The 14,916-nt window shown below is 33.2% G+C and overlaps 1 protein-coding gene across 3 annotated transcripts in view; it reads right to left on the bottom strand.

Moving 5' to 3' along the window:
• Positions 1 to 14,916, bottom strand: part of LOC132699601 (synaptogenesis protein syg-2-like) — a 519,238-nt gene that overhangs the window by 134,828 nt on the left and 369,494 nt on the right. The gene's annotated exons all lie outside the window — the stretch shown is intronic.

The following is a 14,916-nucleotide window of genomic DNA, read 5'->3' as shown; positions in this document are numbered from 1 at the left end:
TGTTAAGCTCTATATGAAACAGAGAAACCGCGCTTTGCAGGATTTTAAAAGCATATTTCGGCAGAATTTTACAAAGTATCTTTGACTGTGATACCAAAGTTCATTTTTATAAAAATAATAGTTATTTGAATGATAATGCTCCATTTTCTTTTCATATGGCAGAAATATTGGATATTCACAAAATTATTCAAGACATACGCACTGATGCCGCAGGCGAGGATAATATAAATATTAAAATGTTAAAACATTGCACACCTATTACCGATAAATATGTCACGCACATAATTAACTGCTGTATTGAGTTAAATTGTTTTCCAGATCAATGGAAAACTTCCGTTGGAAAGCCCTTACCTAAGATAAAAAAATTCAACAAATTTTAATGATCTTAGAATTAGCAGAATTACACCGGTTCTCTCTAAAATTTTTGAAAAAGTTTTATACAAACAGCTATTTAACTATTACATTGTTAATAATGTCATACCCGAGTCTCAATGTGGGTTTAGGTAAGATTTCAGTCCTTCAGTTGCTTTGGTTGGTTTAACAGACGATATAATTTCCGCTATTGATAAAAGAATGCCTACTGCACTCATACTTTTGGATCTTTCAAAGGCTTTTGATACCGTTAATCATGCACTTCTATTAGCAAAACTTGAATATTATGGACTTTCATAACAGTCGATTGATCTGGTAATATAATACTTTTCTAACAGATTTCAAAAAATTGTGTGTAGCGGTGCGGTTTCAGAGCGAGTTCAGATTTTGTCAGGTGTTCAGCAGGGCCTCTGTCTTTTATTATTTACACAGCTGATATTTTGAGGGCCGTGCGGCACTGTAAAGTCCAGGCCTATGCCGATGATACGCAGACTTATTTTCACTTTGAGTTATTACGAAAATGCATCCAGGTTAATAAAGAGGACCTGAATATATTAAAACAACTTTCCTCAGAACTTAACCTTAAACTTAATCAACTTAAATCCAATTTAATGTTTTTCGATCCAAAAATTAATAAGCAGTTTCTAAATGATAATGTGGATATTCGTCTTGATGGCATCAGGCTTTCAATGGTCAGCTCTGCAAAAAATTTGGGTATTATATTGGATACGGGGTTGCGCTTTAGGGATATATTAAAATCCTAATTCAAAAATCATATCTTTCATTAAAAATCATATACAACAGTAGACATATACTTAGTTCTCCTTTACGTAGAATGCTCTGTGAATCTCTTGTGCTTTCTAGTTTCAACTATTGTGATTTTATTTATGGCCCTTGTCTTGATATAGCAGATAAAAATAGAATTCAAAAAATGCAAAATACATGTTCACGCCTTATTTTATGACTAAGAAAATATGACCATATCTAGCACACATTTAAAGAGCTTAATTGGTTGAAAATGGAGAATCGCAGAGCACTTCATTTGGGTAATTTTGCGATGAAGTTCCTGACGAAACCTGCGCTACCTTTGTCTTTAAGTAATAGGTTTGTTAGGGTTTGTTTATTAAGTAATAGGTTTGTCAGGGAGACGGTACCCGCACGGAATGTCAGATTTATTAATAAAATCACTGTGTCACGTCACCAGACTGCCATCTCCCAGAGATCGTTTACTTATAACGGTATTAAATTTTATAACTCTTTACCAAACGAATTCACTTCCCTTGAAGAAAAAATATTTAATAAACGATATGTTTAGTGTGCAATGCCAATGTCCAAAAATATGCTTTTTTTGTTTTACATGTAATTTTCTTTTTCTCCTATAGAGATTCTCTTGAAAGAATAATATTGTAGCTCCCAGTTTCTGTCAGTGTATATAGTTGTTTTTTTTTATTAATCTTAAGTTACGTTATAGCTCTATCTTACATTATATTTTAATTTTCTCATATAATTTTAAAAAACATTGTGCAATAATCGGACGATTTGGGGTTCAGTAGAGTAGCCCGTTCGGCTAGACTGCGCCCTGATTCAGTCGGAACTGTATGTATTATGTTATGTATTTGTATGTGTATGTGTTTGTTTCTTATATATCAATATATATATATTCATATATATAATATTAAAATCAAGACTTTTTTCTTTGGTATATATTATGGTCCGTTACGTAAAACCAAAGAAGAAAGTTTCTAATTCATAATAAATTTATTTAACGTTTCGACCGGTGTATTTGTCTTTTTTAAAAATATCCTAATTTTGAAATCGATGTAGAAATAAAAACATTTAAATACAACACACGACGGCACGATTTAAAATTGTAGAAATAAAACTATAGATATAAAATTGTAAAACAGAAATATAAACGGTGTAAATATTGACAATAACAATGTCTGCGAATTTATCGTGCGGACTCCGCATTTGCACGTTAGAGATATTAAGCGTTCCATCACAAACTATACTTCACCACAACTTCCCAAAGAAAATTAGTCCGAAAGCAATCAATCCCACGCTTGCCACTATGGTTCTTCTTCACGCTCAACATATTACTGACCACATATAAGACCACTTATCTAAAAATCTCTCAACATCTTTGAATCACCAAAGATCCCTTTGAGACATCAGGACTTTACAGCATTCAATGCATATGCACCAAAGAAAATATTGGACAAAAGGGCGAAAAATATTAACAATCCGAGAATCTATAGAATTCTGTGAACAACCAAACATTCTTCACCGCGACCTTTTACCAATATGGGAATCAAACAGGGGACACAATGTTCATTTCCTCCTTTATCTCCGATTTCCTGAACACAATATATAAGCAATTACAGAGTAGAATGCAAATCGAATTCAGTTTAGCTCTCACGAAGCTAATTGGATTATTTGCAAAACGTCAGCAAATGCGATTCAAAAAATACATAATGTTTATATTTGAAAAGAGTTCACAATTTGTTTTACCCGTTTCAAGTCTCCAGCAGTTTATTTTCGATGGCATTTTTCAACTTGCAGGAAATTATAGTTAAACCCATTTGAAAATTTTTCGCATATCAACCTAGAACTTAAAATTACGGCTATGCTTATTGAAAAGATAAATGTTCAGGCGTGGAGTTTCGGCATAAAAGTTTTCATCGCAAAATGGATCTCCCGAGTTTCGTAAAGTAAACAAAGTTTTTAACTCGAAGCAAAGCAAAAATTGGAACTTAGATTTATCGTATAGGCTAGCCTGGAATAGCGATGAATATTTCATAATAATATGTAGTTGTAAATTTTGTTATCGCTTGCGTTCGAGAACCAAATTATTACCAACCTGCACCATAATAAATAATAACTATAATGTCACTAATTTTGGCCTGTTTTCGTCATATACCAGTGCGGTACCAGGAGTTGGCCAAGCATTAAATACTATTTATGCGTATCAATTCTACTAATCTAAGAAAGAATGACGATCCCAATCATTGTCTGCTATTCTGTACCTTAAAATTTATTAAAAAAAAAACACAGACTTGTTTAAAACGTAGAATTTTACAATGTTGATTTACTTTCATTGAACAACGCCGTCTATGGATTGGAGTGAGTGAGTGAGATGTTATATACCGGATGATACAAGAAAGTGGGAACACTCTAATGTCCAATTTTTTGACAATATCTAGTCAATGGTTGCGGTTGCGGTTTGAATGGAAACGACAAAAACTTTCGAATTTTAAATGTATTTCTTTGCATTTTTTGATTCAGGAGATCATTCTACTACGTAGGATAGGATGGTTTTTCTCATTTACCGGGTCGCCTGACCATGTGGAAAATTGTAAATGGAACTTTTCTTTACTAATGGCAAATAGTATTTAATGTATTGAACTATTATTTTTTTTAGTATAACCTTGTTTTTTCAGATAGCACCTTAGTGGGAACAAAAACTTTTTAAAACCATTAGATTAATAAAAAGTTTCATTTACAATTTTTCACATGATCAGGTGACCCGGTAAATAGTATTTATGAGGGTCACAGCCTCCTAGACACAATTATCAAAAATTAAATAAAAACGCAAAAAAACAAAAAAAAATAGAAAAACTATACGTCTATTACCAACACTTACTACAGTTCTTGAAATGATCGATGCTACTCCACTAAGCAAACATCTTGTTAATAATATTATTGCAAATGCGGAATGTGGATTTCACGCATCCCATAGAATGAGAACCGCCCTACTCAAAGAAAAAGATAATGAGATTCTGACCGGAAACTGAAGATGGCGCTTATACTGCTCGATTGCAGTAGAGAATTTGATACTATTGCTATGCGATAGCTACTAAACCATTTTAAAATTTACCTTCAGCCTAGAAAGGTTACTTTTAATAGCTCCTACTCCGATTTTTAATATATAAGTTCTTGTTTTTGTCTTCTTGGACCGTTCTGAGCTTCCAGTATCGTTTTCTTCAAGAGCCCTACTTTAACAACTGAATATTTTTAAGTTTTGTAAACGAGATGGCGTTGGGTTTCCTTAGTCCAGATTTTACGAAGATCATTTTTGTGAAGTTTTATGATTCTAATATGTCGGCGTCCTTTCATAGAGATAACTTGCTTGCGTCCAATATAAACAAGAAAACTTTTATATTCCAGCATCCTAGCGTTCTTATTTATATTTTTCTATTTTCTAATAATTAGAAAAAAATAGCAAAATTTAAGGCTTAATGACGTGTTGTTGAGAAAACTAAAAAATTCCCAAAAAAACTGAATTTTATTTAAGACATAAAAAAGGTCACTTTCTTGTTGCCACTACTTTTTGAGTGTTAATAGAGTTTAAGTCGGGTGTTTCGCTTTGACGAAATCGAAAAAAAAAATCGAAACCTCGTTCTTAAAATCTCTCAACGCCATCTTTTAAAGCTCAAAAAAAAGCAACGAGAAAGTGTCCTTTATATTTGTATGTCTCTTTAAATACAACTAGGAAAAGATAAGTGCGAAATCGACAAATTTCGGTATTTTGGCGTATCTTCGGAAGTGATGAGATTTTTTTAGTTTTCCCAACAGCCCGTTATTAACCCTGAACTTTTGCAACCTTTTTATAACTTAACCATTTTCGTACATCTTATGGTTTCAAATAGCCCTGTGATACATATCCTTAACTTGGACAACCTTGCATCTGCGTGTTCTTTCTTTGGAAAACTCTGTAGAGTCAATTCGATGATAACAGATCAGAAAAAAAGGTTCAACTTATCGAGCGGTAGCATTCAACATTTCCAATGATGATAGTCTTCTCCAAGACCACATGCTAAAAGCATCATTGAACGAACATAATCTTATGGGAAACAAAAATATGGAAAAATAGGGAAAAACATTTTTAGGTACGGGAGCAGCTGCATTAAATCAGATTGCTTAAGAAAATGGGACTTAAGAACCCATAACAAACAAACAACAATGTACGATTTGACAAACTGAATAACAGATTCTCAATGTGTTTTGACCTCAATATTATGTTTAAGTAATTTCTGACAAGTTCAATGCTCCTCGTAGTAGCAACTGTGATATTGTCACCGCTTAGGGACTTTTCAAATCCTTCTGGCATTAATGGTACGTGTTAATCTTTTTAAAATTTTATAATATCTGCCCTTATTATAATTCTTAGTGTCTTTTCTCGTTGTAATTTGAGCCCTGAATCGTGACAGAGCAAAGAGCAGTCTAAAGGAAAAGCCTGTCCGTGAGTCATTTCGGATCTTTCATTGTTGGACTCGGCAGCTCGACTACAAGGCGCTGGGGCCCTAAAACCAACTTCAAGAAACGCCTACTGATATTGTAAAAGAGTATAAGGTAGAGGGCTGGTTGAATGTAGAATCCATAAAAAGCCAAATTTCAAGTGACTAAGCGCTTATTCGGAAAAGTAAGATTTAGTGAATTGCGACCGGTTCATTTGGATTTCATTACACCAATTGAAATTATAAACCCTATTTGAGTCAGTAAATAAGTGAATAACCTGTAAAAAGTATTTAAAAGAACTAAAGAACGAAATATTTGGATTCACTTTTAATTTTAATATATTATATTCTCATAAAGACAGAGTGTCGTGGACAAGTAACAAGTTTTTTATTTTATATATAACACTCTGTTCATTAAGGGATTTTTTAATTCTTCCGAACTTTCCAAGAGGTAAATTGCAGAGCTATGAGAGTAAGCAGTAATTTCTTTTATATTTATAATTCGTCGAAATTTTTTTTCACCGAAATTCCTTTAATCTGTACACCATAATTTCTCTGTGGTCTCTTTTATGTTGATATCTAGATGGAGTTAAAAATACTCCTTTGAGGGCTATTTGAAAAAATTACAATTTACGCTTTTTTATTTAAATGATCTGTGTTATGTTCACCCTGTATATATTTATTTTCATCACATAAACACAGACCAAAGAAATAATAAAGCTGGTAAAACATTAATCCTAATTTTTTCAAATAGCAATATAAAATTTTAAAAGAATAAGTAAATCCAAACAACTTTTGTCTCTACATTTTTTGATATTTTTTACAGGTTCTGAGCTAAGGTATCATGCTCCCGGCTACTCGGGTTTAAATTAATAATCCCTAAGAGGACATGTCTTAGATAAATAAAGGATGTTTTATTAATTTAGTTATTTTTTTCATGGGTTATAACATTAGGGCCATGTGGCCAAAAAAATGGGTTATCTACCTTCTTTTTATGACTTTTTATGAGAACCCTGTTTTTATGCCGATTATCAATTACTGAATTCTCCACTAACTAAAAATATCAGATGATTAATCGTTGAATCTTTTAAAATATCATCTACCTGATCAAATGACATATTTCACAAATTTCTTGTAAATATCTAGCACTCTTAGACGATCATATCGTCAATAATAGAAGAGTTAATCTATCTTCTATCATTTTAAAATTCTATGTACCTAAGTGCAATATCTGAAAATTACAGTCCGAATACGGCTCCATGATATAGTTTTAATGAATGATCAAGTAAGGATTATTATTTATACCGCCGGTGTAGTTGTTCTAAAAAAAGAGTTACTGCATTATTTAAAAGTCAAATTAATAACGACTGCTCCAGGTATTTCGTAATTAGTGCAATCTCGGGTTATTAGATTTTGAATTATTTAGAGATGGCAACCGTATCGGTTTTAGACAATTATATCACAAGGAATTATCAGTAAATTTAATAGCTTCGAAAAAATTCAAATTTAAATTGTTATTTAAAATTTTTCATATCGGATCCAAATCGCTGTTAATATGATTTTAGTGATGTTGTTTGATTTGCAAATATTAGAAATGTTTGTTTCATTACAAAATGAAATTTGTTCGTGTTGGTAGAAGTAAACAAAAAATCTGCAAATAAAACCATGGAAAAAGCAATGCGAGTTTATTAATTTCCGTGAACTGTATATGTTAGGGCTAATTTCGTTACTTCTGTAGTTTTCAAGCCAACCGGTTAATTTGAAAACTAACTAAATACCCTCTTATTTTGGAGAAAACAGCCGTTTTCCACAAAATACCAGATAATTTGTGAATGGTTTAGAAACTAGCTGGTTAGTGCGCAAAAAAACTAACCAAAACTTCAAATTTGTACAGATTTTTTTATTTTAACTAGATATTCAAGATAGTTTTTATACTATCCCATTTCCTTTATTGAATATGATTACTACCACCATCCGAATGAGGCAATGTTTGTCGTCACTATATGTGCCGGCCTTAAAAGTCTACCATTTCCTTCAATAAAAAATATATTTCGAGCTTTTAAAATTAATGTTATTTGTCTTTTCTCAAGCCATGTTTTTTTTCTGATTTTCTGAAATCCCATTACTTATATAGGATCAAAGGAATGAAAATATTCGATATCAGATATTGAATAAAATCGTCCGGACACATTTGATAGCTCGAACTGCCAGAGTAATTTCTCTTGTAGTTCTTTAGTGAAATCAACTGTAAAACAGTATATTATCACAGATTCAACTAATTTGCAATGGTAAAAAAGATAATGACATACTTTGGTTAAATTTACCTGAAAGTCTTAATACGTCAGTACAGTTTTTGGAAGAATACTTAGATTTTCATATTTTACAAACTATTTACTTTTTGTAGAATTTTTGGTATATGTTTATGCGATTTTTTGTACAAAAAGGTATTCAAATACAATACAAAGTTTATTATAGTATTAACCTTACTCTCATGTATTAATTACTTTCATGAAACCATACCTTGATAAGTAAATATTTACAGTGACAAGACAATCTTTTAAATATATTTAAAAAATCTAATGCACTAATGGTAATTTTTAACATTCTAATAAAAGATACCATTAACTTTGGACTTAATTTTAAAATTTCAACTTAATCGTAACAATAATAACCAAAAAATCGAAAAAAAAAGTAATTGCTGTTGAACAGTTATTAAAGACTTGGTTTTTATATTTTAGAATTTAATTTTTTCAAAAATCAATTTTAATTTTTCATACGGAATTTTTTGTAAATTGAAGATGTGAAGGATCTAGAAAGTACTCTTGGGTCAGCAGTTGGGATTACCTCAGTCTCTGGAAGTGCTCAAGTTTACATTAGATGCCAGTGTACCAAAATATTCACAACATTGTAAATGTGTAAGTTTTCGATAAAAAACGTTTGTCTTCAAAAATTTAAAGCATATTTTGTTCATAAATATATGTTTTTTTTTTAATTATAAACTTGTTTAGAAATAGAAACAAGAAATTTGCTTCCTTACTTTATACTGTGAAGTTTGAAAACTAATTGAGTAACCATAGTCTTTTGTAACAGCTCCAGCAGTTAAACTCTCTGCAAAATTAGTAAATATTTTAAAGTTCCACACAGATTTTAAACCAAAATTTGCAATAAAAAATTCTTTTGAATTAATCAACAAAATTAAAGATATCAAAATCCCTTCTAACGCAACACTATTGTCTTTTGATGTACAAAACTTATTTCCCAGTATTCCACCTATGGATGTGATGGATTTAGTAGATTTTACCCTAACTCGGAAACAGGTTAACCCATTGGTGAAACAAGATTTATTAGATTGCTTAATTGTATCTTTAGACCAAAATTATTTTGAATTTAATGGGCAGATTTATATCTCTAATGAAGATTTTTATGCATAATTTGGAAAATATCATACTAGAACATCCTTTAAGTAAAAGTTTTTTATGGTGGTATAGATATGTGGACGATGTCTTTGCTTGCTTTGTTGGAACGGACAGACAATTGAAATCTTTTTTAAATTACATTAACTCAATACATAATCGTATAAAATTCATTATCGAGATTGAACAGGATAACTCTATTAATTTTTTAGACTTAACTATTACGAAAGTGCAAAACAAATTAGATTTTTCAATATATCATAAACCTTCACACACGCACACAGTCATACATAACAGCTCAAATCACCCTTATACATACAAAATAGCTGCATTTAACTCTTTTATACACAGACTTTGTACGCAAAGTAAGCATTTTTTAGGCAGTGTCTTGGCAGATTCGTTATATACGGAAGATCTTCGTTCTCTTCTGTAAGATGATGAACTGAAGAAAATTAGTACCTGTCTTCGGCAAAACGGATACCAAAGCCGCACCATCAGCAAGGCACTAAGCACACAACAACAGGCGCAACAGAGAGTGCAGAACGAAACCCAACACAGATCGATCGCTGTTCTGCCATTCATCAATGGGGTTACTGACAGAATCAGTCGGGTATTAGGGAAACACGAGATATCTACGGCACACAAACCTGATCATACTATTGGAGCAATATTAAGAAACCCAAAACCAAAATTGCTTTGGAAAACCAAGGAGTATATAGTGTGGCTTGCGGATCGTCAAGCTTGACGTACGTGGGACAGACGAAGAGGAGGAATTTTTGCCAAAAGCCGAAAAACACCAAATACTATCCAAGAGTCACCGAATTCCCGATTTGGCTCACTGTGACTTGTTTCTGTGCAATCGAGTCAAAAAACCAGTACGAGGAACGCGTTTCAGCAGCCGAAAGGAAGTAATGGAAAAATCGCGGGAAGCACTTCGGAAAACCGAATACAAAAAATGTTTCGAGAATTGGATCAAGCGCTGTGTAAGTGTGTTGCAGTCGATGTGAATTACTTTGAAGATTTAGATGAATTAACTTATATTCTTCATTTTCCGAATATATTCCGGGAACGTTTTGATTTGATTTTGATCAAGGTAGATGTAATACAATAACTTCTTCATAGGCGTAAATAAGAATCGCAGTTATTATTTTTTCGTGAAATGCTTCTCATGGTTTTTTTATAACACGTGTTTCCCTTTTTCGGCCTACGGAATTCTTCACTGGATAAGTATATGTGAAGTGTCATATTAAGACTTCAGCATCGGTGCCTCCTGTCGCGAGCCTTTGCAGCCTTGTCCGGGACTTTGGTCATACTTTTGGTACCCATAAACTAATGATCGTAAAAATGGTGCAGTGTGCAACACGTTAATATAAATCTTTAGTCACTCCTTTGTTATGCAACCGCCCCACTTATGTCAAACGAAACTGGTGACTAAAATAGCATTCAAAATTTATTTTATTATAGGCGAAGCAATACTTTGCGAAATTTTAAATTTTCATCTGCCATCGCCCAATTTTTGTCAATTTTTTGCTGACACTTCATATTTTCCGACACAAAGAATATTTATTAATATACTGCGTACTTCGCAATTTTCTCCAGCCATACTAAATTGTTCCATTGTGTCAGAATTTGCTATTCAGGAGCGTGTGTTCGAATACATCTTTTTGACAAGCATTATTTTTCTTTCAGTTAGAATATTACATCTTGCGTGTTCCTATTTTTATTTAACATTGTCGATAAATAATCTTCGAGAAAACTGCAGGACAATGGAACATTTCCGCCATTCATGAAAGAAAACGAAACAATATATTTCAAAAAAGCGATTTCAAAATTTTCCAGACTTTACGGATGCACATCGTGTGCACAACACAAAAAGTTTGAAACGATGGCAATGCTATGCGGGCCGAGCTTGATGACGTGACTAAAAGTTTATTTTATATATTATCGAATTCACTCTATGATCGTTGTGTGGACTCCTTTAAATTGTAAGCTAATAACTTGTAATTCTAATTACTAAATAAATGGTTATTGTCGATGAAGCGGCAACAATGCATCCTTCAGAATATTTTGAAGCGACGGAGCAATACCGCTTACCCTAATATTTGGCAATGCCTATGTGCCATCCTCGAGCTACTCCTAAAAAAGCACTTCCAGCCACCATGTATAAGTTTCGATTTGTCTACGACATGTTGCAAAAAATAAGTAAATTTATGAATTGAACAATGAACGATTTGCAAGGGTGAACTTTCGGCCTCATATTACACTAATCACGAATATATCCAAATTTGTAGTGATTTCGCATATATCTTGTAGTTTCTTGATTCGAAGACAGATAAAGCCAAACCACGGAAGCGCTCATACTTTTATGGTAATTAGGCAATTACACGAATTTCGACTGCATAGTCGCAACTGAGGAACATTGATTGAATATTAGGCTGGCGCGATACATGCAAACAAGTATGTAGACGTACAAGTGTGTACACTTAATAAGCAATTCAGTCGACGCTGAGTTAAGAGAGACGCTCAATTGGAGTGCAGCTCCGCTGCAAATATGCTCCTCGTGCTGATTTTATGTTCCAAATTGAACCGCAACCAAATGCGCTTCCGTAAATTACACTGATTAGTGGAAATCCAAGTTGATAGCCGCATTTGACTACGGATGTCCTATACGGCGCGTTAATTAAGAATGCAGCTAACTTTAAGGAATGACTTTTTGATTATCTTGAAAAGATCATTAAAATCTGATTTTACGTTTTTACAATACGGAATGTCAAAACTTTATTGCTAATTTATCTAAATATAAATTAACATTGATATTTGGATGCAAATTGATATTCACGTTTTCTACATGCGAAATTCGAATTCGATTTTTCTATATATGCTTGTAGAGGGTGCCTTCTACATGTTTCTTTTTTTTTATAATTTTTTTTTAGGTACAGGGTGGGCAAATAGCGAAACCACCAAATTATGGGGATTTATGGTAAAAAAAAATATAACTAAAGCGACCAAATCAATCGCACCTATGCCTCTAAGAGCTTATAGCCATGGTCCGGTTGAAAATGCATTTTAATAAATAATAAACAAAGTGATACGATCACCGTAATTCCTGCAAAATTTAAATTCTCTGAGTTTCATTTAAATGAGCCATATTCGTTTTGTTTACTTTACTGCATTTTGCTTACAGAAATGTAATTTAGGAACTTTACTGTTACTAGCCACTTACTTGTTTTAATTCTTTTGTTCATAAACAGTAAGAGATGGGTATAGAGAATACAACGAGAATTATGTGTGTTATTTAACGCAGATTCGATAATGGATTTCAAAAAAATGTTTTTCGGCCGGTCTCTCCAATGCCGCATATGCATGGAATGGTACCTCAAACGGAATTTTGTCTTTGACGGATAGAAGATGTTGAGAGATTTTTTGACAAGTGGTAAATTATCTCTGGAAGTTTCTACCAACGAAAAATCAGAGGATCTATAGACATTTATAAGCATTCAAGCAATATTAACCGCGACTCAGGTCTTTACGTTTCACAAATATGGGAATCACTCAACCGAGACAATAACCTGAGGAATCTTCTTTGAAAAATATATACAACCTATTGGATGATCTCATAAATATCGCATAAATCTCTTCCTGGAATACACTGGGGTAGATTTTCATATCTGCCCCTTAGAAGGCATATTCAGTGTGTCCAGGATAAGGATCCTCAGCATGGAAATCACTAGTTCCTGTTGGAGATGTAGCTTAGATTAAATTATAAAATTGTGTTCTTTAAAACTTATTTGCATGACGTTACTTGAAAATTTTTCACGGAAAGATGAGATATTGGGGAAAAACCAGAATTTAACAATATTAATTTATTTTTTTTCTGACTTTATCTGAAGAAATATAAAAAAACCAATAACACATTCTCATTGCCACTTTTAAAATACTACACGATGGTATTTTGAGATTTTATATCCGATGTTTCGTTATCAAGAAACTATAATCAACTTAATTTTTTTTTGGCCCGAGAAAAAAGTACACCCTGTATCTGATTCTCGTATTTAATTCCATTTCTTAATACACATTAAATAATTCGCTTGTTCTATTTCTTAATGGTACTTTTAAGCAGGCGTTGCAGACAAATAGTTCGACGTAAGTACTCGTCACCGAGTATGTTACAAAATGGTTTCGAATCGAAACGAATCGTGGGATATGAAAAGCCATCATGTACCTTCACAGTGCCAATTAGAGAGTGTTACTAGTTTTTTGATATATCTTCAAATAAAGTCAAAAAGAAATAAAATCCATATTGTGAAATTCCCCTTTTCTCCAAATATCTGAAAATGAAAATTTGTGAAGTTTTTATACGGCATGTAAATAAGCCTGGAAGAACACAAGTTTTTCGTAATTAAAACTAAGGTGAAGAAGGAGACGAGGTCATGAGGCGCAAGCATATTTTCGCTAGACCGGCTATCTTGGTTTCACGAGTAGTTAACTCGACGCTCGAAATGTTTATAAATCGGTTTAAGCAACGCTGCAAAATATTTGCGCCTGTAATTTTCTGGATTAAACAAAACAATCGACTTCCGATCCTAATTTTGCTTTGTCGATGCAGGCTGATCAAACATCGGCTTTGTAGTCGCTTAAGATATTCACGAAATGAAGCCAACGTAAAGTCACTTAAGATAATCGATTTAATACGAAACCGCCCTAGGGGACGAGGCGAAATAAGAAGCAGCCATCAAACCATCTGATGTCGCGCTTCGGGTTATTTTCCCGCGGAAGAGTGAAACTTGACGTTAGTTCCTAGAACGTAGATATAGATATATCTAGCATGCAAATCCAAACCCGCAGCGTAACGGGTAATCATAAACAGGAGGATAGTTTGTTTAACCAGAAATTGAGGTAAACAATATATAAATTGAGTTTATTCGGGAGCGCAAGGAATGGGATTTCGATTAATAATTTATATTGGGAGAGTTTCGGGTAGATGAAACGGAAATTCAAACAGAAGATATAATAGTCAATATACAAATATGTATGCTGATCATAAAATAAAGAAAAACATTGGTTCCCTCATGAAATAACGCTTCACCAAATGAAGACGGAATAACAATTCAGAAGCTCAAAGGATAGGGGCAAACTTTTAATTTGTGTTTCCGTATTGGCTTGCTATTTTTGTTATTTGGTTTTTCGGATCCACATTAAAATACCAATAAAGTAAAACCTAATTCGAAATCTTTTAAACTCTCGACTTATCATTTCCTTATCCTTTTCACTTCCGTACACAACCGCGCACAGATAAATTTTTAAAGGAATTTGGGTGGAATTTAATAAAAAATACTCTACAGTTGCGCAATGCGCAACTACTTTTGTAAGACAAACAGAGAAGAGTATGCACATATACTCGTTAAAGTAGTCTACATCGCATCAGCATTATGCTTCTTTCTCCTTGAACAATCAGCTTCATATCAAGCTTAGTGACTCCACGTAGGCGATGACAGCTCAAGGGTTGATTACTCTAGGGCATGGATATTATTCACCATATGTGAGAAATTTAATGTTTCCTACACTTCTCTCTGTTTTAATGTCGCGGATGAAATGGTGGTTCACAGTAATAAAGTAAATTTAAGAAACGGGGAAACAAACCCTAAATTAAAATTAAGCCAGATCGCCAGAGGACCCCGACCTTATAAAATTCAGTCTGGTAGCACTCCTGGCCAGGGAATGGGTGGCATGATGGTCAGAACTGTCTGCTATCTGTATAGATAAAGTTTTTCGAGCAACTTTGCGCCATGTGAATTCTTTTTTCTACTCCCGTCTGTAAAATGCCTAATTACACACCGATCTTACGAGCGAGAAGAGCCACTTTACCACTTCAGCTTCATTTCCCACGGATCTGA

This window comes from Cylas formicarius, unplaced genomic scaffold, assembly GCF_029955315.1.
Source record: "Cylas formicarius isolate icCylForm1 unplaced genomic scaffold, icCylForm1.1 PGA_scaffold_10__41_contigs__length_53128322, whole genome shotgun sequence".
NCBI lineage: Eukaryota > Metazoa > Arthropoda > Insecta > Coleoptera > Brentidae > Cylas > Cylas formicarius.
The sequence above is the reverse complement of the archived record's forward strand: the minus strand, read 5'-3'. Positions and strand labels throughout refer to the sequence as shown.